The 22,065-nt window shown below is 36.6% G+C and overlaps 1 protein-coding gene and 1 pseudogene across 4 annotated transcripts in view; one reads left to right on the forward strand and one right to left on the reverse strand.

Annotated features, from left to right (window-relative positions):
- Positions 1–22,065, reverse strand: part of Elf1 (E74 like ETS transcription factor 1) — a 92,783-nt gene that overhangs the window by 65,195 nt on the left and 5,523 nt on the right. The window contains exon 1 of one of the 4 annotated variants that reach the window (XM_074043300.1): positions 6,311–6,623. The exons of 2 other annotated variants lie outside the window; for them this stretch is intronic. The gene's annotated coding sequence lies outside the window, so the exon portion shown is untranslated. Of the gene's footprint in view, positions 1–6,310; positions 6,624–22,065 lie in introns of those variants that run through there. One more of the 4 variants, XM_074043295.1, reaches the window with a different exon arrangement.
- Positions 15,464–15,564, forward strand: LOC141413124 (U6 spliceosomal RNA; annotated as a pseudogene).

The raw sequence follows: 22,065 nt of genomic DNA on the forward strand, positions 1-22,065 counted from the left end.
ATGTTCCACTATCACAGTGATTCTCAAAAAGTAATCCTCAGACCCACAGAGGATCTAGAAAGCTTTTCAGGGAGTTCATGAAGTCAAAACTATCTTGAAAATAAAAACTACCCCTTTCACAGAATTGACATTTGAGCTGATGATGTAAAAGCAAGGGTAGATGAAATCGATTGTACCTTAGCACTAGTCAAGGCCACACCAAACCACCATTGTTATAATTTTTACCACTCAGCACTTGAATTTTTTAAGTTTCACTTAAGAATATCCTTGATGAAGAATAAAAACAAATTTCGTGAACTATCCATCTTCTCCATACTCTGTAAAGTCTTCACATCCCTCAATGTGAAGATTCTGCCCCGGAGAACTCTTGCACACATGTTCCAGGAACCATACATAAGAAGTTTCCAAACTAAAAGTAATCGGATGTCATCCACAAGAGAATAAACCACCTTGGTATAGACAAATAATTGCAGTACTACATGGCAAAGGAAATTAACAATCTCACAGAGTTGAATCACAGAAGCAAATAATTACAGAATTTGTATGAGGCAATTCCATTTACACAAAGTTAAAGGGGTAAAACTATAAAGAAAAGAGTACCACAACAGTCAGGAATCACAATCTTGAAAGGAAAACAAAAAAGAACAAGAGTGACTGGCTTCAAAAGCAACAGACACACTGTATTTGCTAATCTAGGTTATTGTGACATGGGTAAACACTTTATGATTATATTTAAACCATTATGTTTATGTAGTCTCCCACATGCATTATTTCAGTTTTAAAGAAAAAAGAATAATTAATTGCCTCATTGGATATTTTGATATGTAAAATAAAATGCATATAAACTAAGTTTCTAAACCAATGCCTTATTTTTTGTAATTTTACTATCAAATTTTATAGTTTCACTGTTTATCAGACTATTTTTCTAAACCCAGAAAATAACCAATTTTCTGTAAGTTACTTACATTTAAAATTTTTAAATTGTGCCATACAACTTTTAAAACAACAATCCCAATACAACTGAGCATATGTCATATAGACAATACATCATGTAAGTCATACTGGTTCCTGCTACGTTGAAGTTTCAAATCTAGGATAGAAGATGTAATGACACGTTGCAAAAATCACAAATGAGAAAATAAAGTTCTGCCTTTGAATAGCAGGACTGAGAGTGAAACAGAAGATGAAGGCTGCTTTTCATTCATCTTAGGCTACATGATATGGACAGAAAAAAGCGAGCAGATACCCTCCCACTTGGCAACTAAGAGGCAAGTGAAGAGTTCTGAATGCTTATGAGGAAAAGAGAAAGTAAAAAGAAGTTTTAGGAAAATGTCTCTGATGATGAGGATGGCGCTAATTCTGCTACTTATATCTGGAAGAAAAGGAATCAAAACCTTCCTGCACAGAATTTTGAACACCTGAAGCTCAGCTGCACGTTTCCTTCTCTGCCAACAAAGCGAACATCACACAATATCATGTATCATTTTTCTCCTAGTGAGGACAGGGTGCTGTCTAGAACCGTGAACAGAAGACATCTGCAGAATCTAACTCAACAGACACTCTTATTACAGCATCTAGCTATAGCAGGACCTACCATTTAGAAGGTTCTCCATAATGGAAGAAAAAGACTGCCCAAAGATTCGAAAATTGACCTAATCACTTGAACTGATTCGCAAATATTACCAATTTAACTTCCACATTTTTATGAAGCAGAACCTAAGTAAAGGAGCAAAATACCCTGGCCAGCTAATGGCAGCAATAATTGTTTTTGGACAACATGACTGCTGGGACCCTTCTTTTAATCTAATCTATGTCCCATTAGATGAGGTGTATCTTAGGCAAACCCTATAAATATGCACTCAGTGACACATGAAAATTTTCAAAGAAACCTCGAAAATCATAGCAAAGTATCCCATATTTAAAAATTACTTCCTCTCAGACTCAAAATAACACAAAATAAAAGTGTATTTCTCAAGGGAAAAGGATTTCAAAAGAAGTCACCCTAAATCAGTAATGTTTTTCATAGAGCCCAAGGATGAGGAAATGGAAAACTCATAAGGCACCAACTGGGGGGAAAAAACACTCTAACATTAAGCGGTTAGAGGGCTCAGTACATCAGTCCAATAACACTAGTTTCAGAAGGTGCCAGCTGGCCTGGGGAAACCCTAGGTCTGATCTCCAGCACTGCCCCCCGCCCTACCAAAACCCTAAAAATTAAAGGTGTGAGAAAATAATGAATAGGCCAATTACACTGAAAAACAAAAGCCAGTGTGATATATCATAGTCAATATAGCAGTGGGTTGAGGATGAAAAGGAAGCAAAATTACACAAAAATAAAAATGGAGAGATACGTAGTTCAAAGGCATATAGCACAGCAAAAAAATACAGAACAAAGGGATAACTAGGATAAGGAGAAGAGGCCACACAGGTTTTAACACTGATAACAAAATACTCTCATCTTTCTTCCTTCCTTCCTTCCTAGAAAATGTAGGTTCAAAATGTCACTGTTGCCTAAAAATGCAAATATTAAAATAATAACTGATAAATCCCTCTTCACAGCCTTAAACTTGTAAGCTCTCAGAGTATGGCTAGAAGCACCTGCATCTCATCACCTATGATACTTGTAAAACTGCTGACTGAGAAGCCAAATACTAGGCCTAGTGAATTAGAAACTCTGAGTTGAAGCCAGGTGATTGATTCTTTGTTATACCCAAATTTGACAATTAACGTTGCAAAGGTTTAACATCAGGTAGGTGTTTTTTTTTTTTTTTTTGAACTACTGCAATGTGCAGACACCAAAAAGATTAAGCTGAGAGCAATATGCCTTTTAAAGATTTGCCACCCCTAACTTTACTAGGACCTAACCATCTGAATTTGTCACATAAGATGTCAACAGAGAGTATTCAAAGGTTTAGTACAGTCAATACCTGCCTATTCATATGTGCTTGGTACTTTGTCAAAGATGAAAAAGACAGAAAAATAGAATAAAACACTAATTTCAACAAGCTTGTATCATTTTTATTGGTGTATATACTCTTAACTGTGATATTTACTCTTCAATATAGTAATTCCTTCAAGATAAACTTTCCTACTTTAAAATTCAATCATCTTTCATCTCGAGGCATTAAAATGGTATTTTTGTCCCATTCTTATTTCACCTATGTTACAAAGCTCTGCACAAGAACTTTAGGGCTAGTGGAATGACTCAAGTGGTCTGCCTAGCAAGGGTAAGGCCCAGAGTTCAATCCCAGTACTGGAAAAAGGAAAAAAAAAAAAAAAAGAATTTGAGCATGTAAGGATAAAGTCTATGTTTCTAGCTTTAGGACAATGACAACCATGCCATGGAACATCTGATATTGAACTGGTTAGAACACTCAAAAATTCAATATTTACACACAAAGTAATTTTTTAAAAATCCAAATTTCATACAAGGCAGATCTAAAGTAAATTTACAACCATCTCAATAAAACACAACAAAAAGTTAAGAGAAAAAGATGTGGTAATCTCTAGAAGTTTCTAAAAGTACCTGGTGTGCATGTATGTGTGTGATTATGAGTATATATACACATAGTTCTCAAAGGACAGAAGATATAACAAAGATAAACGGAATACAATTATTAATTATGAGGTCAAATTTAAGATGAGTAATATTAAAGCCCAGAGACCTATAGATCTACATACACATTCTTACTTCAGTAAAACAGGTATATGAAACTGTATCTCTGCTCCTAAAACAATGATGTAAAACTGAAGAGAGAAATAAAACTATCTTTGTATCCAGAAGTTCAGATAAGTTCCCAATTTCCTGTTATTGCCATCGAAAACCATCTAACACAAGCATTATCACAAACTGCTTCAACCATCAAAACATTCTAGTTGGATGTGGTACAGCAGTCCTGTAATCCTTAGGAGGCTGAGGAAGGAGCATCTCAAGTTTAAGGTCAGCCTTAGCTACACAGACCCTGTCTCAAAAAAAAAAGTAAGGGCTGGGGATTTAGCTTAGTGTACAGTTCCTACCTAGCACATCCCAAGGACCACAAAACAAATAAAAACACTAACTGGGAGGAAAAAAAAAAAAAGCTGTTCTAGAAGTTAAATGTATTATCTTCTCCCTAATGAAAAGGGAAACTAACTTCAAAATGCTTTTAAAACCACTGGTTACGTAGTTGCCTCTTATCACCAAAATTATCACCAAACAACTTAATTAAGACTTCATTTACTCTCAAGGAAATATGGACTATTTCAAACAAAGCATCACTTGATGTCGACTAGTACCAGGAACCAGTAACAGTATCTCTATTTCTTCATTCAATAAAATGAAGCAGGTGGATAATCTTCAATCTCATTCAACACCAAAGGTTTAGGGGTTTTTGTTGTTGTTTTTTTTGGGGGGGTGAGGGACTGAGGTTTTGAACTCAGGGCTTTGGGCTTAAAAGGCAGGCGCTCTACCACTTGAGCCACACCTCCAGTTCATGTTGCTCTGGTTATTTTGGAGATGGGGGATCTTGTGAACTATTTGCCTTTGCTGGCCTTGAACCGGGATCCTCACAATCTACCAAAGTTCCTTAAACTGGGAATTCTACTTAAACTTACATTCAAACTTATGAAAGGAAAAGAATAGGGATAACTGTATAGTAAGTCTTTCTGTCCTTCCTTTCCTTTTTTTTCCTTCCGTCTCCCTTCTTAAAGCCCTACCTCAGTCTTTTATCACATAACAGAGATGCATATAATCATGTCTATTTTATTTAAATTGCATCAGCTTGTTAATTTTAAGAAATCAAATTCTTCTGCTTCTCTTTAACAAATAAAATCTTAATTATGTTGGTCATCTGTGTGCCACCTGATTTCTCTCTTATGGACCACTAGTCTTTAAAACTATTAAAAAAAAAAAAGGAAAAAGGTTTCATTACATTTTTCATAGTCCACACTTGAAGTCAATACGATCTGCTTACTCAAAGGCTGACTAAACCAGCAATACGCAAACAAAGATGATAGCAAATGGCTCAGAGCTGAACTGGCAAAATGTCCGCTGTGCCTTTCTCCTCAGACCACAAAATTGAGATCTGTTAATATCAACAATCTTTCAAAAGAGTAAGAAGTAATAATCCACTGCCTGTCTATTTTACCTTTCAAATGTGATAGGAATTTAAGCACTTAGAAAGTCAGTAAGAGCAAATTCTCAACAAACTAGCAATACAGCGATTTGATAAGTAATAAAAAACTTGGCAAATTCTATTCCCAAAAACTTTATTCTTAATAATTACATATTCAAATTTCTTTTATCTAAATTTTAATGTCATGAGTGTGTTTCAGAAGTAAAATGCTCCTGCACTCAGATTCTCATACTATCTAGAACTCCCAGGCATACCAGCATGTACACTTGCCAGCTAAAATCTCACAATTTCAAAATAAAATCAATGACAACAAATATTTCAGGAAAAAATTGAGCAATCTCCCTCTTACAAAAGATTTTTAAATTTTTTTAATTTTAAAAATTCAAATTTAAAAAAAACAGTATAAGAGGAAGCCCAATACTTCACTTTTCCTTTTTACATAAAATTGGAGTAATACACATTGCTTTCAAAAAACAGCTTCGCTTTTAAGGTTATTAAAAACAAATTTTCAATGTGAATTATAAAGCTTTTTCTAACATTAAATGAATTATTCTAATGTTTTTTCCTCTTCATACTTGCTTTTACTTGTTATCTAAATGTTCACTTTACTTAAACTTCTCCTTAGTTTTCAAAATGAAATATTCAGTACAATTCATTAACTTAAAAAAGAAAGAAAACAAAGAATATAATGGTCAATGAGCAACACCTAGGACTGAGTTGTTCCCAAAGTTCATCTTTAACTAAAATGACAAGACAAGGCCACACTGCTCCTAAGTATTTTTTTCATATCTATGTCACACATTAACACAACAGTTTGTTTACTTGTAATAGCCCAGCCAGTCCCACAAATGCAATTTACATTTTTTAAATTAAAATTTGACCTGTTTTCTTTGCTTTGTGGTAGTAAAAAAAAAAAAAGAAAGAAAATATCACTCTTATTCTGAAATCACACAGAAATCAAATATCAATCATGCAAAATATTAAAAATGCTTTACCAGGAAGACCTAAAACTTTCCAGCATTTAAATGCTTTGTTTCCCCCTCATAGCTGAATGCAATCAGGCATGTGACTGACTACACACATTTATCAGAGTTAAAGAAAACATTCAGCCATGTTCTTCAACAGGTAAGAACCACCTTCCCTTTATCAGCTCAAGAAACAGCCAGAAGCAAACTCACAAAATCTTAACAAGTTACCTTCAAACTTTCTTTCTCTTTAGATTTCGTCCCTTGGGCTTGAAAATGAAAAGCAATCCGGCCAGTTTTATGCTGTTAAAATGGCTCCTGAGATTGGGGAAGTGGTGTCTGTGCTTCAGCTTATGACTCATACATGAAACTAAGTGTTTCTGAGGGAGGCACGCCCATGTTGCTGTGGACCCAATTATTCTGCTAGGTCAAACATGCAAATCTACAGGTAAAACAGGGCAGAGGTATAGGACAGAAGGGAGGTGGAGCCAAAGAGCAAAATCTACCCTGATTAAACCATTTTTAAACTCACATTAATTGCCACGTTTTAAAATTAAAATAGGATGAAAATCTACAAGGAAGCAAAATTTAAAACTGTATGTATGTTGTTTAAAAATATAAACTCAATTTTTACATTATTTTAATATATCAAATAACTGCAACCATGAAAGGAAAAAAGTAGGAGAGGATGGGAGAAAGACAGCAACCTGGCTCTGAATGTACAATGGACGGGTGGTCTAATCTGGCTACTCATTAACCCTTCTGTGAAAGGGATATATTGCTATGCAATCTTGAAAGGCTAGCAAACTGCAAGACCAAATGTAGTCTTATAGGTTCTCTAGGTAGACAAAATCCACTTGAAATCTCAAAGTTCAGTGGAAAAAAATAAGTGCAAATTAATATGGTTAGTATAATTTTTTAAAAAGTCCAACACAGTAAAATGATTTTAAAAGAACTGCAAGCTTATAAATCCCCATTTAAAAGTAATTACCAATGTGGTCATAGTTCCTAACTGCACTATTTCCAAATGATAGTAGCCACAGCCTTACCTTTAGAACAAAATTTTCCACATACATTTCAAGTCTCCCACATTCCAGCACCCTGCAGCAGTTCTGCTGCACTGTACACTGGTCAAGGCAAGGGGCAAACGACTGTGGTAAGTGCAGTTCTGCCCTCCAAGTTACTGTCCATCTGACAAGGTACTCAAGCTGCAAAGACATTACAACAGCTATTTACCCCTGCCCTTCAGTGGCTACTTACTAATTTATTGTAAGAGCATAAATTGATCAAAACAGCTTGAAGTCATTAAGCACTTCAAAAAACATTTGTCCTAGTATTTTACAAAAAGTAAATAGTAGAACTTAGCAAGGCTTTCTGTTTAACTACTAGGAAGTCATTATTCTGCTCTAGGAGAGGCACACACAGATGAGAAGACAAGCTGTCACTCTTTACAAATGGCTACACAAAACATGACTGCGAACAGACTTCCTGCCTATTGATTCCATTCCACTGAACACTGCTTAGTTATCTACTTACTGAAATAATCTCTCCATGGTTTAAAAATCATTAATAAAAATTATCCAAAAGAGAAAAATACATCACTTTTTCTATTGCCAAAATGTCTTATTTAGCTTACTTTAGCTCACTTAACCTAGACTATTCAGAACCCAAACACTAAGAAAGAAGTTTCTCTGACCAGTCAGTGGGAAGTCCACTATTCACTGGAAAGCCCCCAAGTCATTTCCCACAGCTGAAACTTTCCTTGGACAATATCCATGTGAACCTAATAATCTGATTATCTTCTTTTGGCTAATTAGACATTATAAAGGGTGAAAGAGTACAACTGTAAAAGGATAGCAGGACAAATAACAGTCGATAATAAGACAAAAGAAACTCACAAAACTGCACATAAATATAGCTTCAGAAGTGCTTGGGGTCGTGGAACGCTTACCAGGCATGTGTAAAACCCCTGTGTTCAATCCCAGGCACCACACACACACACACAAAGTTCTTAAATCTGAAGGTATGTAAATTGTACATGCCCTGAAGCCACCATAGGTTTTTGGAGGTTTTTTTGGCAATACTGGAGTTCGATCTCAGGGCTGTAGCTTGCTAGGCAGGCAGGCACTCTACCACTTGAACCATGTCCCCAGCCTTTTTTTATGTTTTGTTATTTTTAAGATAAGGTCTCAGGTTTTTACCAAGGTAGGCCTCAAACTGAAATCCTACTACTTATGGCCTCCTACCCAACTAGGAGAACAGGTGAGCACCATCACTCCCAGCTTATTTGCCGAGATGGAGTTCGTTAATTTTTTTCCCCAGGTTGGCCTGAAATTGATAATCCCAATCTCTGCCTCCCAAGTAGCTGGAGTTACAGGCATGAGTTATCATGCTTGGCATGATATAAGTTTTTAAAAGACAAAGTGAACACCAAGTGTATGAGTTTTTTTATGATGTGCAGAACATTAATAGCTTCTGCTATTGAGAAAATCCATTTATACAAAGCATCTCATTACTTGATAATAAGCAGATATTTGGAATATGCTGTAAAAGCACTTAGCTCACCAGTATACAGAAATGAAGTAAGAAGTGAAGTGAAAATAAGGTATTCCTTCAACACAGATAGCCATTCCTAAGGAAATGATTCCAAGATCGCTATTACAATACATTGCTCTTTTCCCCAGCATTATATTTCTAATATATATTAGAAATATTGTACTGCTACAGAACTGGATCCCAGTTCTATTCAGAGCACCCCTGCAAAAAAAAAAAAAAAAATCCCTATCATAGAGTAGCACCTCCCTCCCCACCGCCAAATCCTGAAAAAGAGGCAAACAGTTTAACACAATTCCCACAGTCAAGCTATTTGGGTTCAAATCCCAGCTCTGCTACCTATTATCTGTGTAATCTTGAACTAACACTTCTGCCTTTTTCTTTTTTTTGGTTTGGCAGTACTGTGGTTTGAAATCAGGGCCTCACAATTGTTATTCGGACACTCTACACTTAAGTCACTCAGCCAGCAAAATATATTTTCAATCATAAGAATTTCCTTTTCCGAGGCTCCTGCCTGTAATCCTAGCTACTCATGAGGCAGAGATCAGGAATATCTTGGTCTGAAGCTCTATCTTAAAAAACCCTTCACAAAAATAGGGCTGGTAGAGTGGCTGAAGGTGAGCCCCTGGGTTTAGACCCCAGTACCTCAAAAGAAATAATAATTTCCTTTTCCTTTTTCTTTTCCCCTTGCGGTGCTAGGGATTAAACCCAGTGCCTCATACGTGCTAGCACTCCACTACTAAGCTACACCTCCAGACCCATCACTTTTTTACAATATAGGCTACAGTATGTGGATGATTAAAAGTCCATGTCCTGCTACAGCCATCTAAAATATACAGAGAACTTTCTCAAGGCTGGCAATGTGGCGCAAGTGGCAGAGCACCTGGCCCCAAGCACAAGTCTCTGAGTTCAAACTCTAGTATTGGGGGGGGGGGACTTTCTCAATTTACAGGTACTTCACCAAAAAAGAGATCCAGCACACAAACAAAAAACACTAATACCAAGTGCTAATATGGATATGGAGTAACCATAACTCATACATTAGTGGGAATGAAAAATGGACACACACAACAGCTACTTTGGAAGACACTCACAGCTTCTTACACAGTTAAGTAGAAATTTATCATATGATTCAGTAATCCCATTTCTAAACATTACTAAAAAGGAACATAAGCCAGGTGCCAGTGGCTCACACCTATAATCCTAGCTACTCAGGAGGCAGAAATAGAAGGATTGTGGTTCAAAGTCAGCTTGAGAAACAGTTCGTGAGACCCTATCTGAAAAAAACCCATCACTAAAAAAAGGCTGGTGGAATGGCTCAAGGTGTAGGTCCCAAGTTCAAGCCCCAGTACTGCAAAAAAAAAAAAAAAGGAACATAAGACAAAAAAAACCTCTGCAAACACTTATAATAGTTTTATTTATTGCTAAATACCGGAAACCCAAGTGTTCATCAACTGGAGAAAGAATAAACAAATGATATGCCCACACAGTGGAATGCTACTCAGCAATACACAGGCAAGAAGTTATGAATTCTGATATATGCTACGAGTGGATAAATCTAAAATTAATAGCCTGAAGTAAGCCAGACTTAAAATATATATACTATACAAGAAACAAAAGGACAGAAGTCTTATCACTGGTTGCCAGGATTTAAGGCAGGGGGAAAGAAAAAGGAAACTGTTAAGGGTGATGGATACTCTCGGTATCTTGACTGTATTACTGGACTTAACTTGAATATGTTATCAAAATTCATGTAACTATAAATAAAAATAACTAGTTATATAATTTACAATACAATCATATCTCAACGAACTTGACCTATAATAGAAACTAGTTCAAGTATATGAAGCACTTAACACAGTACTAGGCACTTGATAAATATTACCTGTTATTATTGACTCATAGAAGGAACCAGTATCAAAAACTTCAGAATAACAAACCTTAACTAAACTTTTATATAAATAAAGTGTGGTACCTTAATACTTGTGAAGGGAATATACCTGTACATACGATGAATATGTCATTTTACAAGTTAGATATCAAGTCAGTATATACCTTAATGTAGAGCTGTTATGGCCACCTAAAGAACTGTTAACATTCATATTTGAGTTATTAGCTGAGAAATGTTGGGCCAACTGAATGAATTTAGTAAATACCAACTAAAGACAAGACAGAATTTATAAAAAGAATTTATTGTATTAGCTAAGAATCACTTTTCCCTTTTACTGTTACATCTTCTTCAGCTCAAATTTGAAAACTTCTAGTTCATGAAAACACAGAATAGTCAAATCCCCACATCTAGGAAATGAAGCCTCCCCCCCCCAAAAAAAAAAAAAAATGTTGCCTAGAATCTGCCCCCTCGTCAGGAGTTAATGTGCAATCTAGCAGAGATGGAGAAAAAAGACCAAACCATTAAAATCAATGTTTCCTACTAGGTAAATATAAAAATAAAAATTAAAGAGACTGAGATTCAGTATTATAAATCTTTCAACCAGACAATTTACTTTGTTGATGTGAACACTTCTCAAAGTATAATCCTAGGTTCCAAGTACAATGGAGAATTTCTAAATGTGAGCTTCACTGTAAAATGACTAATTTTCTGTTCTCTGTCTAGCTTTGTTAAACCAAAGACTCCTTACTGTTTCTACACAGACAAGATACTAGGCCCCCTCTATAAGAAGCACACCTCCTGGAAAATTGTATGTGCTTTAAGAGGCACACAGAAGGTAAAAGGAGGCACTGACTTTGTCTAGTGCTCACTACCATATTCCCATTACCCAGGACAGTAATTAAAACTCAGCAGAAAATTAAGACAAGAATAACTTCTCTAGCAGAGCACTGCTGACTCATGCCTATAATCCTAGCTATTCAGGAGGCAGAGATCAGGAGGATGGAAGTTTGAAGCCAGCCTGGACAAATAGTTCTTGAAACCCTGCCTTGAAAATACCCAACAAAAAACAGGGCTGGCAGAGTGGCTCAAGTGGTAGAATACCTACTTATCTATTATGAGGCCTTGAGTTCAAATCCCAATACCACAAAATAAATTTTTATATAATTTGTTGAAAGTAATACATAATATTGTCAGTAACACAGGAATTTTATAAAATCCTCAAAAATTCAATTATGCTGATTTTACTTTACTAATAGTAAGAAAAACTGTACTAATATTCTAAAAACCTAATTTTATCTTATGACAATAGAATACTTAACCAAATGGGGTTGCAGCTCATGTTAAAAAGAGTCATCTTTACAACAAAACCTTGGGATTTTTTGTTTTGTTTTGTTTTGAGACAAGGTGTTGGTTGTTATGTAGTCTAGGCTGGCCTCAAGCAATCCTCCTTCCTCAGCCTCATAAATACTGGGATTATAGATGTAAACCACCACATCTGGCAAAACTCTATGCTCTTAAAACAAAAACAAAAGGCCAGTGTGTATCTCAAATGGTGAAGTACCTACCTAGCAAGCATGAGGTCTTGAGTTCAAACCCCTGCCAAAAAAAAAAAAAAAAGACAACTACCTTTGTCATTAGCAATTTTAAGGTAATACGACAGAAGACTAGCCTATTATTTTAATCTAGCCTGATTTCAATGGTCTTAACTTTTGCATGATATTTATTATTTCTCTGTAAAACAGATTGTTTATAAAAAGATTAAGGAAAAAAGTTAGTATTAATAGGCATCATAGTGCAAGCCTGTAATCCTAGCTACGTGGGAGGCAGAAATCAAGCCCGGGGGGGGGGAATAATAATAATAGTTAGACCCTAACTCAACCAATAAACCAGGCGTGGTGGCATGAACCTATCATCTTAGCTATGTAGGAGGCACAAGTAAGAGGATCATGATCCAAGGCTGCTCTAAGCAAAAGTGAATCCTAAAAACAATAAAGCAAAGAAAGAGTATAGGACTTGGCTCAAGTGGTAGAACACCTGCCTAGCAAACAGCAGGCCCTGAATTCAAACCCAGTATCATTAAGAAAGCAATAAAACTAGTAATTACCTACTACTGCTTCTTTTGCCCTTTGAGAAGGAACAAAATACAAACAAAAAAATAGGGGATCCTTGGATATGTTAAGGAAACATACCTTCTCTCTTACACTGCTGGTCAAAACAAGAGAAATGAAGAAACTAGCATTAGCAACTAGCCTGTGGCCTAGTGGTTAAGAGCATGGGCTTTGAAGCAGATAGCCCAGATCTGTGTCCCAATTCTGTCAACTAGTTGTTTAATCTAGGGCTACCTAAATTCTAAGCCTGCTTTAACTTCTGTAAGAGGAACAGTAACAATCCTTATTTCACAAAGTCGATTGTTATGATGCCAAGACACATAATAATGTGTTCTCAAATATAATTCAGCAATAAAAAGCAAAAACCCACAGATAGCCAGGCCTGTGATCCTAGCTACTCAGGAGGCAGAGATCAGGAGGATCATAGTTGCCAAGCCAGCCAGCACAAATAGCTCAAGAGACCCTATCTTAAAAAAACCCATCACAAAAACAGGGCTGGTGGAGTGGCTCAAGATGAAGACTCCGAGTTCAAGCCCCAGTACCGAAGGGGGGGAAAAAAAAACCTCACTGATAAACAACTTGGATAACTCTCAAAAGCATTATGCAGACTGAAAGAAGCCAGTGTCAAAAGGTTACATACAGTATGATTCCATTTGTGTAGTAGCATTTTTTCAAGAGACAAAACTATACTAATGAGAAACAGATCAGTAGTTGCTAAGGTATGGATTAGGGAGATAGTGTGACCACAAAGAGCCTGAGGGAATATAGAGGGTGGGGTGAATTGTTCTATATCCTGATGATGGTGGTAGCTATACAAATCTACACATTAAAATTCATAGAATTATATAGCAAAAGTCAAATTTACTTTACAATATGAAAAACAGTTTTCAAAAATAAGTCTAGTAGCCCAAAAACTATGTCACTCCAGGCCACAATGAGGAAAAAACATAAGGCAAAAACTGATGTACATTCTAGAAACAACTGACAAGTACTCTTCAAGAGTACCAAGGTCAAAAAGGCAAGGGACCCTTACAGATCTGAGGGGATTAAGATACACAACAACTAAGTTCAATGTGGCACATCCCAGGTTGGACTCCTGAACAGACAAAAAACAAAGGAAATCCCAGTGAGTCTGTAGTTTCATAAACAGTACTGTAGCAATGGTGATTTCTTAATTTTGATCACCATACTCTGAATAATGTAAGATGCTAACACCAGTAGAAACTGGTTAAAGAACATACAGGACATCCCTGAGTATTTATGAAAATCTTCTGTATATCTAAAATCATTTCAAAATAAAAAGTTAAATGCCAGAATCTTTAAGGAAAAGTAAAGTCTGCAATATCTTCACAAAGCAAAAATGCATTGTTTCTTTGTCTTTCAAAAACAAACTGATGCCATCACATAGATTTTGACTATAATGAGTTTACCTATACAAAAAATCATACATATTATCTGGAAGGAATAAAACAAATTCCTCAAAAATTATACAACTTACAATATCTGTAACTTAAAATTCAATCAACATTTCATTTCTTAATTCAAGAATAAGGTACTTTTTTCCAATGGTGTCAAGGCCATGACTCAAAAAAAAAAAAAAAAGAATGTATTTTTAAGGGATTTCTCCTAAATTCCACCTAATGAAAAATAAACAGCACTGGAGAAGAGCTCAGTGGTGGAGCACGTGTGTAGCCTGGCTTACCAAAATAAATACCTACAGGATAAATTCCTATACGATGTTTGTCCATTTTGCCTTTGGTTTCTCTTATTATAGTCTAATCTTTGGGCATTTCATCTCCCAGTATTTACTGTGCATCTGACTTTGCTGAATTCAGCAGTTCAGAGCAGGTCAGGCTTTTTTGCTCCACCTTTTCTAGCCTTTCTTACCCAGTGACCTTCCTGTGAGACATTATCTTCTCACTGTTGTCATTAAACAGGAATACTGGTCACTTCCTCCTCTGTGTCCTCACAGTATTTGCCAAGGATTTCATAGATGCATGAATCACACTGTTTACTCATTCATACACAGATTTATGCTGTTACAATGTGTAAAGCACTCTGCGTTTTGGAGATCCAAACAAAAACAGATTTCCTTCAGAACTCTTTCTGCCTACTCTGTTGAAACACCTGAAGAACAATGTATTTTTTATACTTTATTTACATGCCTCATTGGTCATTTATTTCAGCCCAATGGTGTTCCTAACTCACAATGGTCGTTTAATATTTACTGAATGATACAGAGGTGGCACCAAATATTGACTCAATAATAAACTTTTTTTTAAACTTCTCTTCCACACAGGCCAAACTATGCCCAGATGATTTAGGTGTAGTCAAAAATCACACTAAAAGCCAATGCCCTTTTCTTATAGCCCTGTTTAGGATCAAACCCCCAACAGTAAACCTCTGCATTTAATAAGAGAAAATAGCTTCTGAATTGAACCCCCAGTGTTCACATCAACAATCCACTATAATAGACTACAAATAATACTTTTAAAGTGGAAACACACAGAAGGGGAAAGAGCAAAAAAAAAAAAGTCAGAAAAATTCCCAACAGTGTTAAGATAGGCTATCCAAAAGTGGCTCTTCCCTTCATCTTCTGGTCTCCTGTCCCTTTCTGGCCTTTCCTTACAGAGCCTCCATAAATTAACCTTCCAAGTTAGAAGCAGGCTGGGACAAGTTTCCAGATAAAGGAATATTCAAATAAGACAGTTAGCCTATAGGCTGTATTTATTGAAGTTTCACAATACTATCCAGTAAGTCTACCTCATCTGCATAGTTTACAAGTGGTTTTTGACTAAGCGTGATCAAAAAAATAATTTAAGGACTGGGATGGTGCTCGCTTCAGCAGCACATATACTGGAACGATATAGAGAAGATTGGCATGGCCCCTGCGCAAAGATGACACACAAATTTGGGAAGCGTTCCATATTTATAAAAAAAGGACAGGGATGGAGCTCAGCAGTACAGCGCTTGCCTAGCATGTGTGAGACCCTGAATTTGATCCCCAGTCCCAAAAAAGACCAAAAAAATAAAAAACTTTAATAAAAATTTCAAAAACAAAAATTTTAAATTCCTATGCATCTATTATGCAGCTCCATTGATGTGGAGAAGCTCTCAGTCAGTCCCACGTTAATGCCACTTGTGGTCACATCCTTGTGTGATCTCTCAGTGTTTCCCTGCCCTTAATTTTGTGAAAATCTGCCTCCCAAAAAGCAAACAGTGCCCCAAAAGCAAGATGAAAGTTATGGTAATCTTCCCAACTCAAAAAGGCATGCAATACCTGAAGTGGTAAAGTGAAAGTCTGAGACCTGTTGAAGGCGGAGTGTCTTCTGAGAAAGGTGAGCAGCATCACGGGGAAGAATGACTCAGTCATCCTCCAGGCACACTGAACTCTGCATTCTGAGCATGGGCGGTCCTTCCTGACCGGTGGTCTCCTTAGAACCACACACACTGACAACAGCGTTGACTGCGCAGACGAACGATTAAAGCCACTGTGAACTCTTATTTTATTTACCATCATGACAAAAGAAACATTTTGGGTATAAACAACTCTACTGCTTTTCTTTCAAACTTCAAGTCAAATCCTTGGCACAAATAAATTTTAAAAATTAAAAAGCATTTCAGATTTACTATCATTTTTATTATAATCAATATTTCTTGGGAATATTATAATATGACAAGTATTTTTTTTTCTTGCAGTGCAAAAAAAATGTGTCACACACAAGGGGGTTGAACTCAGGACCTACACCTTGAGTCATTCCACCAGCCCTTTTTTTTGAGATAGGTTTTTTCAAGATAAGGTCTTAGACGGGCTTTGAACCTTGATCCTCCTGATCTCTGCCTCCTGAGTAGCTCTGATTACAGGTGTGAGCCACTGGCCTGGCTATACCAAGTATTTTAATGTCCTCAAATTTCTATTTCCAGGACTTGCTCCTGAACCCCAGATTCTTCTACCCAACTAACTCTATTCAAATGTCCAATAGTCTTCTCACACTTAAATTTAGTCAGGCATGGTGTTACATGCCTGTAATCTCAGCACTCGGGAGGCTGAGTCAAGAGGATCCCATGTTTAAGACCAGCCTGTGCTACACAGCAAGACCCTGTCCAAAAAAAAAAAAAAAGGCCAAAAACTGAATTCCTGATCAACCCTTCAAAACATTTTACTCTTTAACTCTTCTCTTTCTGTCATATAACCATATCCAATCTGTCAAGAAATCTTGTTGGGGGAGGATGGGAAGATGTTAGTCAAAGAATAAACAATTACAGCTAGAAGGAGGAATAGATTCAATGTATCTTTCTGCGTAACATGATTGTTGCAGCTAATGATGATGTACTATATTCCTGAAAAATGCAGAGTGCATGTTCAGTGTTCTTGTCACAAAAATAACTATATGAAGTAATGGTTTTAGATTTAACCATTCCACAATATATACACTTCAAAACATGTCAGAAACAAATACCTACAATTTATGTCAATTAAAAAATTGTTTAAGAAGACACCTTGAGTCAATCTTCAAGCACACAAAGAGCCATATAAGCATGCCTTCATTGCTACTGTCATGTGTAAGCCAGTCATCTCTCCCCTACACCGCTGCACCAGTCTGAGTAGTAACCCTGCTTTTATCCCTCCCACTTCCAATCTAGTCTTAAAAAGAGCAGGTAACCCATTTAAAATAAAAGATCACCATATCACTCACCTGCTTCAAAACCCTACCATAGTTCCTCTTTTAATACAAAATTAAGATCTTTATTAATTGCTTACAAGAACTACAAGATCACCCTTGTCGTAGCTTCTATGATCATATCTCTTACGACTTCCTGCCTGTTCCCTTCTTTGTAGTCATATGGACCTCTCCGTGCAGTTCCATGAACAACTGCAAGCTTTCATCTGCCTTAGGTCTTTGCACAAGCTGTTCTTTACTGCCTACGGAGTTTTTCTGTTAAATGTCCACAGAGTTAACGCCCTTTACTTCCTGTGGTAAAGTAGCACAGTGTAAGTTTGTTCATTTCTCTACATCTGCAACATGACTGTGCCTCTACTGTGATCAAGAGCTGGAGGCTACTTCACCACCTCATGGGTACGGGATTAGCCTAAGCTTTATTTGGCCAATGGAGTAACAAAAATCATAACCAAAGGACAGACTTGAAAGTGTAGACACATGTGGACTCAGTCTCTTCTTGCTCCTGAGACCCCTTTTGCCACCACTGGAATATGACAGCCACATGGCAGGAGGCCCTAGCCATCTGAGTGAAGCCATCCTACCTTATGTATCTAGTCACAGATGAGTCAGCCTAAACCTGAACAGTCAGTCAAGCAACAGAAATGCGTGATAGCTGGGTGCTGGCAGCTTATGCCTATAGTCCTAGCTACTCAGGAGACATATCAGGAGGATCATGGTTCAAAGCCACAACAGTTCAAGAGAACCTATTTCAAAAAAAATCATCACAAAAAAAGGGCTGGTGGAGTGGCTCAAGGTGTAGGCCCCAGTACCACAAAAAAAAAAAAAAAAGAAAAAGAAATGTGTAATATATCTAATTGCTCAAAAATTGTTGAGACCCCATCTCAATTAATAGCTGAGCATTCCCACTATTCCAGGAGGCACAAATAGGATCAAAATCCAAGCTGGCCTCTAGCATAAAATGATACCCCATCTCAAAAACAACCAACACAAAAAAAAGGGCTGCTGGACTGGCTCAAGTAGTAGAGTGCTTGTCTCACAAGCTCAAGGCCCTGAGCTCAACCCCCAGTACCACTAAAAAGTAAAACAAGTAAAAACTTTAAATGGCATCAATATATTCTATTTCATCTGAAAAAAGTCACAGAGGGGAAGATCTTTCATTAACTGGTATTACTTATCAGTTTGAAACCACCACTAATCTTTTTTTTATAAAAATCCCTGTACCACATTATTCCAGTTAGAGATTTAAATGTTTTTTTAAGTGCCAAAAGAAAACGCAGATTAACATTTATACACTACTTGATAAGAAATGTCTTTGTAGATATGATACTAAAAGCAGAAAAAAGTAAAGGAGTAGCATTGGATTCCATAAAAACTAGCTAGGAATGGTGGCTTACATCTGTAATCCCAGTTACTGGGGAGGCAGAGATAAGGGAGAATCGAGTTTCCAGGCAAGCCCAGGCAAAAAGTTAGCAAGACCTCATCTCAATGGAAAATCTGGGCATGGTGGCGCAACCATGGGAAATGTAGGACTGTGGTTCAGGCCAGCAAAACACTTGCCTTACAAGCTCGAAGTCCTGAATTCAAGCCCTAGTATAAGAAAGAAAGAAAGAGAAAGAAAAGATGTCAAATCCTGGTCTCTAGATTCTGAAACCAAAAGTGACTTTAAATTAAAAGACTAAATTACAGGACTGGGGGCCTGGCTCAAGAGATAGAGTGCCTGCCTAACAAACAGAAGGCCCTGAGTTCAAACCTCAATACTGCCAAAAAACCAATTAAACCACAAATAAAATTTGAAAATAATCCAGAAGGAGTCTCTGGACCTAGAAGTCACTAGTCTAAGTACCTTCTCAAAAATCTAACAGTACAAAGCTTTAAGTAGGGGGAATAAAGGAGAATGATGTAGGGGGTGAATTCAATTATAATATATTGTACAAACTTTTGTAAATGTCACAATGTACACCCAGTTCATCAATAACAAAAAGTTTTAAGTCAAAGATATTAATTTAACCATGTATAATTTGCACTGAAAATATTAAATTCACACACAAACTTATAAAAGTTGTTACTTTATAAAATTTCAAATCATCTATGCTAGAGTTACATCTATGCTAGAATAACAAAAAAGTGTTTTATTATTTGCACTAGTGAAAATGAACCCAGGTGTGAAAAGTAAAAGAGAACACTAACCGCCAAAAATCCTACAATAGTGGTCATTATAGAGCTAGTCAGACCTTGTGAGAAAACAAGTTTTGTAAGTGTAGGTTTAATGTTAAACTCAGTTTATGTAAATTCAATGTCATTTACAATTTTAAAAAAGATATGATAGCAAAACCATTAAAGGAGGTCAGATAACATGTCTCTATTGGCTCTTCATGCTAATACCTAGAAAAAAGCAAATAAATCATGAAGTATTCTGAAAGTTACTTTCCTTAAGCAGTATTAAACAATATTTTTTGGCTTTGTTTGTTTTCTTGAGATAAGGACTTGCTACATAGCTCAGGTTGGCCTCGAACTCTTGATCCTCCTGCCTCAGCCTACCAAGAGCTGAGATTACGGGCATGTATTACCATACCTGGCTTCTAAATAATACTTTTAAAAATATGGTAATATGCTTTGTAAACCTACATAAACATCTGCCTTAAAAAAAAAAAAAAACTCAGGATCTCATTATATTGCTCATGGTGGTCTTGAACTCAGCACAAGGAAATCCTCCCAACTCAGCCTTCCAAGTAGGTGGGACTACAGGTACTTGTTACTAAGCCTGACTAAACCTTTTCATTTCATCATGGTCTACTTCGCTTAAAATTACAAGGTATATATTGACTGCAGAAAAATAATTTTCAAAAACCACCCACACTCCCACAGGCCTACATGCCACAATGTTTTAAAAAAACAAACTCAGAGGGAATTTTTAGAGCAAAGCAGCATACTATCTAGAAAAAGTTAAATAACACCAAGCATTTAAAGTATATTACCATGTTTGTCGTGCTACACTTTTTAAAAAGCTGAGAGAAATATTTAAACATTAAAAATCATTAACATTGTATTTGACAATTACTCCAATACTAAAACATAGTGTTCCCAAGGTGAACTCTTAGGTAACTTAAGGGGCTGCTCAACTCATACTTCATCCATTCTCCTCAGCCTGGACATCAGAACATGAGACAATTCATTGCTCACCTCGGAATGCTGCTTCAGTGCACTGGGCTGTGGTGGTGACACAAGTTACAAGCACTAACTGGCAACCCCACCCTCCTGACACCTTGGGAATTCAATCGTGTATGCCATTTATGACATTATGGGCTGTAAACAACTCATCTGGGAAAGTCATTCTGTATAGTCCAAGAATGAACCATTTCCTGAGTTGCAGAGAGCAAGTCTTTCAGAATCACCATTTCATTTTGATTTCAAGCTAGTCAGCCATTGTTTAATTTGTGAGCAGAGTGCTCTTCTAAATCAGAAACACATAATATAATCCAAACTCATTTACATAAGTATGATTAAGGCAATTCATCAAAACATGGAGAATTTTTAAAGTAAAAGTACACAAAAAATGTGAAGAAAAATGCCACATTCACCTAGACAAAAAAGGATATGGGGGCTTACATATTACTCAAGAAATCTAACTCTTAAGGGCAATACATATGTATTATAAAACAGGATTTTTAAAAACTGTACAAGACCATTTCACAACAGACTTAACACGCTACAATGCTTTAAAAAAAACAAACTCAAAGAAGCATATCATCTAGAACGCAATCCATTTAACTTTTTAAAGCTAGTGATTTTGTATTTGATTCCCATTACTTGAAAGTCTCAGGAAAAGTTCACAACACAAACTAATTTCAAGCATTCTAGTTAATAAGCATAACCACATACAACAATGTGGAAGAACCATAACCAGTTATAAAATGGTAAATCTCCAATGAATGAAGCTCTGCTCTAATTCTTGAGTTTAGTTATAAGTTCTATTGTCCACAGGGTGGCAGTCTCACAATCTTAACTTTGCCCATGGATTCAATGAACAATTTCAGTGTTGGAAACACACACACACAAAATTTACTATATGACCAACCCTAAGAGCAAAATTTGCCTATCCTATCCCAAAAAAAATAGATGAAAAGCATGCTTTGCTATTTCTGTCTGGAATATTTATTTTCAAACATCTAACTATGTCCTTCATGTACTTCTTGTATCTGATCCTTCCTTTCTATCTTCTGCCACCATACTCTTCTGGGAAAGACCAGACTCAAGCAGAGCAATGGACATTAATAACATACTGCCTAAGACCCTCAACCTTGGCCATGGCCTAACCTGGGGATGGTGGGAATAGCAATAAAATGGGAAGGTGAAGACAGACACCATCCTACAGTTTGTCCTGCACATTATTACTAAATTATTTTCATTAGCTATTACCAGAAATCCCTTTCCTAGACAAGCAAATTCCTTAGCCAAAAATTCAGGGACCTTCCAAACCTCCTTGTCAGGAGTCAAAGGAATTTACAAAATAAAGTTTGCTTTGAACAGACCTTGTAACTCTTGATTTTCATTCATTCAATCAAGTATTTTCTGGATGTTCCTAAGTTGCTAGGCACTGTTCCAAAGGTAAATAAGTCAAAGTCTTGATTCCCAAGTTACACTCCAGAAAGCACAGTCTGTTAAGAAGCAAATCCCCCCAGGCATGTCTAGCTCCTCACAGGGAGAAGAGATTCCTCTGCAAGTCAGAGCCATAGGAAACACATCAGGGGTTGG

The sequence above is a fragment of the Castor canadensis genome, chromosome 10 (genome assembly GCF_047511655.1).
Source record: "Castor canadensis chromosome 10, mCasCan1.hap1v2, whole genome shotgun sequence".
NCBI lineage: Eukaryota > Metazoa > Chordata > Mammalia > Rodentia > Castoridae > Castor > Castor canadensis.